Below are 4,860 nucleotides of genomic sequence, written 5' to 3' on the forward strand. Positions count from 1 at the left end.
TTTATTTTATTTTATTTTATTTTATTTTATTTTATTTTATTTTATTTTATTTTATTTTATTTTGAGACATGGTCTTCCTCTGTCACCCAGCCTGAAGTGCCGTGGCGCGATCTCGGCTCACAGCAAGTTTTGCCTCCCGGATTCAAGGGATTCTCCTACCTCAGCCTTCTGAGTAGCTGGGATTACAGGCATGTGCCAAAATGCCCTGCTAATTTTTATATTTTTAGTAGAGACAGTGTTTCGCCATGTTGGCCAGGTTGGTGTCGGGCTCCTGACCTCAGGTGATTCATCCATCTCGGCCTCCTGAAGTGCTGGGATTACAGGCGTGAGCCACCGCGCCTGGCATTATTTTATACTTATTGAAAAATTTGTCATTTGCACAATCACTTTTTATCAGAAAACATACGTGTGTACATTTAAAGAAACACATAAAAGAGAATAATAAAATACATATCATTTTAGGGATGTTCATTTGTGAAAAATTGTGAGGAAATATAAAAAATGACCCAATATGATTAAGCAAAAGAGAAAGAGACGGGAAAGCCAGTAAATACAAGTTAAAATTGAACCTACCCAAGTTTTTAATCTCCAAAAATAATTTTGATATTCCTAGCTAAATATTACCTCCTGTATTTAAAAAATATTAGTGATTATACGTAAATATAGAAATATTATTTGTTTATATTATCAATAAAATTATAGGAAATGTATGGAACATATTCTTACATATTCCATACATTTTCTAAAATATTTCCTAATAGTATAAATAAATACTATCATTCCAACATTTTGTAGTGAAACAGTTAGCTCAGGGAATTAAAATATATCATAAAATAAAATATTACTCTGAAAAAATTTATCATAAGATTATCTATTTATATAGGAGATACAGAGTCAGTGATTTATTTATCACTTGATATACACAATATTTAATAACCTGGACACTTTGTAAAAGTCATATATGCATACTTACTATATCACTATTATTGTTGTATATTCTTCATAAATGTCTTTAAATTCTACAAATTGCAATAAACCTAATGCCAAGGTATTAGGTTTATTGCAATTTTCCAAGGCTCTCATGACGTTCTTGTGTATAGATACACACTTAATCTTTATTCATATAGTATTTTAACAAATTGACAGAAATCCAAACATTCTGTTATAAGAAAGGTACATAGAAATAAAATATAGATTATTCTTGCCAAAATTTCATAGTCAGGTGTTGAAAAAAGACAAATAAGTCTATGACTATAATTTATTAGGTGTAAGTCATACCTTACAAATATACAGGAAGTATGACAACTAAAATATTAAAAGTTAAGCTAGCCTGGAGGAAATAAAAGGGTAAGGAAAGAATATCTGAAAAAGATGGTATTGAAACAGAACCCCAAGGATATGTAGAATTTTATTAAATAAAGGGACATGTCACATATTTGTATAGAAAATTAATTCTGGCAATAAAGTAGATGATATTAAGGGCATTGGAAGCACAAGATTTGAAGGGAGACTGAGTAGGAGGTCACCGTAATAATCCCTGTGGGAACACAAAAATAAAATAATTCTTGAAGATAGTGCGAATGTAAATAAATAAAACAGTAAGCCCATGATTTACCAGCAGGGCAATTCATGACAAATTACTTAATTTTAAGATCTTAGGTTTCTTACATATAATATGGAAATACTATAGATATTCTTCAGGGTTGTTTGAGCTTACATAGAATAAACCTTGAAAAAAATCCCTTCACACAGTAATTTAACAAAAATAGCAGATCTATATTCATGAATGTTTAAATGTTTCTTAATTAATCACCATATACATTGTATCTCCCAACACCTAATCAAGTATAAGTTGAACAGTTACCTATGTATGAGGAATGTGACCTTTATTAATTGTATTAAGTGAAAAATTTAACTTTCCACACATTCAAATTATCTTTTCAAACAGTAATATTTTCTTTGAAACATACACTCTATTACCTCTAATTCATTTAGAACTTTATAGGATGAAGAAATCTTGTACATGATGGACAAATAGGTCATTTTGGAGAGACATGGTAAAAATTTAGATTTTAAAAAGGTGATTAAATATTGATCTTATATAGAGGTTAAAAGGGAAGTGCATTCAGAAAATGCAAGTAAAACTGTCTTAAGCAATTGTGATGCTCAGCACAGTCATTACAAAGATGATGGGAGAAAAAGCAGCTAATAAGACTATCAACAAGAAAAGTTCTTGACTGTTAATTTAAAGAAGAATCAAAATGTTATATTAGTATAGAAACAAAGAGTCTAAAAGTATGAAGGAAAGTGCATTCTAATGAAAAAACATCTTTATAATTATAAATTATAAAAAATTATAATAACACACTTTATAATTTTGTGTGCATATATATATATATAGATAATCAAGTCAGTTTGATAAATATTACACATCTTTGCAACAAGTATTACCATTATACTCTTGTTACATGCCATTATTACTTTATAACAATCAGGGGAATAATAAATATCTACTCTTAAAATAATCAAATTACCCAATGATAAGAAATAGTAGATCAAATATACATCCACTATTTCCAAACAGAAATATGGTACCAAAAGAACAGTTCAGAAGAATACAGATTACCAGCATAAAAGCTATTGAAATTTACTTTTTATAAATCAATGTAAATACCTGCACTGAAGCATAAATCCTCTATAATAGCTCAATTTTTATGTATAGGTTGATACAAAAGTAATTGCGGTTTTTGCCATTAGAAGCAATGGTAAAATAAATAGCAACTAAGCAGTTTGATTACATGGTGATATTTCTGTGATCAAATAGTTTATATCAATCATCGAGCTATATACAAAAAAATAATGTTGCAGATTTATTGTATTTTGCACACTAATGCATATATTTCAACTTCTATATAACCTGAAGGGGAAATGAAATAACTAATAGAATGAGAGACAGAAAGATTGAGAGGAGTAATTAACAGAAGGAAAGAAGCCAGGTACAGTGGCTCACGTCTGTAATCCCATCACTTTGGGAGATTGAGGTGGGTGGATAATCTGGGGTCAACCTACAGAATGGTAGAAAATTTTTGCAATCTACTCATCTAACAAAAGGCTAATATCCAGAACCTACAAAGAACTCAAACAAATTTACAAGAAAAAAACAAACAACCCCATCAAAAAGTGGGCAAAGGATATGAACAGACACTTCTCAAAAGAAGACATTCATACAGCCAACAGACACATGAAAAAATGCCCATCATCACTCGCCATCAGAGAAATGCAAATCAAAACCACAATGAGATACCATCTCACAACAGTTAGAATGGCAATCATTAAAAAATCAGGAAACAACAGGTGCTGGAGAGGATGTGGAGAAATAGGAACACTTTTACACTGTTGGTGGGACTGTAAACTAGTTCAACCATTGTGGGAAACAGTGTGGCGATTCCTCAGGGATCTAGAACTAGAAATACCATTTGACCCAGCCACCCCTTTACTGGGTATATACCCAAAGGATTATAAATCATGCTACTGTAAAGACACATGCACATATATGTTTATTGCAGCACTATTCACAATAGCAAAGACTTGGAATCAACCCAAACGTCCATCAGTGACAAACTGGATTAAGAAAATGTGGCACATATACACCATGGAATACTATGCAGCCATAGAAAAGGATGAGTTTGTGTCCTTTGTAGGGACGTGGATGCAGCTGGAAATCATCATTTTCAGCAAACTATGACAGGAACAGAAAACCAAACACTGCATGCTCTCACTCATAGGTGGGAATTGAACAATGAGATCACTTGGACACAGGAAGGAGAACATCACACAGTGGGGCCTATTGTTGGGAGAGTGGAGAGGGGAGGGATAGCATTAGGAGATATACCTAATGTAAATGACGAGTTAATGGGTGCAGCACACCAACATGGCACATGTATACATATATAGCAAACCTGCACATTGTGCACATGTACCCTAGAACTTAAAGTATAATAACAAAAGGAAAAAAAGAAAATATACTATTCATGGGATGCAAACCCCATATACTCAGAGGGGCAAATTTTCATTTAAGTGGTTCCATAGGGCCACCTATGGGACTTGAGTGTGCATGGAATTCAGTCTATACAGAGGTTCTGGAGTCAATTCTGTGGGCATACTGAGGGATACCTGTATTTAAACGACTGAACTTCATAATTGGATTAAAGACACTATCCAAAAAAAAAAAAAAAAAAAGAAGCATTATATAAGGACAAATAGAAAAGAAAGGATCTTTTTTCTTAAAAGAGTAGTTACGGTTTCTCCAATTTCACAAAACCTCAGTATAGAGGATTGTAAGTACATTTACAAAAATTGTCCTGATTTTACTTCCAGAAGTTTTTTCTTTCTCATTTGAAGAAGCTAGCAAGCTAATAATTTACCTACTATGATCTCTAAAGAAGTCACAACTTAAGGATGCACATTAAATAAAGTTATCTCAATTATCTAGCCTGAAGAGACCAAGTAAGGAAAAATATACAGGCACCATCTCATATGTGGTCTGTTGCTAGAGGAAGTATTGTAATATACGAATCTTGGTGACATCCAAGGAGTATGTGGCTGCACCTGACTTTCAAACCACATGTCATTTTGAGCATCACTAATCTCCTAATAAGCGCCTTATTACCATGCCACAAATTGGGATTAAAAGGCAGTCATAATCACAGACTTTTAATTAAGTTATACCTCACCCCAATCATAGTGAAAATCTCATTGTTTTATTAGGAAAACTACTAAACAACATAGGTCTACATGATGGAATTTAGTAGTTTTTCTAATTGGTAAAGTGTACTCTGTCAAGGATTTCTAATTCTGCCA

This window comes from Piliocolobus tephrosceles, unplaced genomic scaffold, assembly GCF_002776525.5.
Source record: "Piliocolobus tephrosceles isolate RC106 unplaced genomic scaffold, ASM277652v3 unscaffolded_43, whole genome shotgun sequence".
Lineage (NCBI taxonomy): Eukaryota > Metazoa > Chordata > Mammalia > Primates > Cercopithecidae > Piliocolobus > Piliocolobus tephrosceles.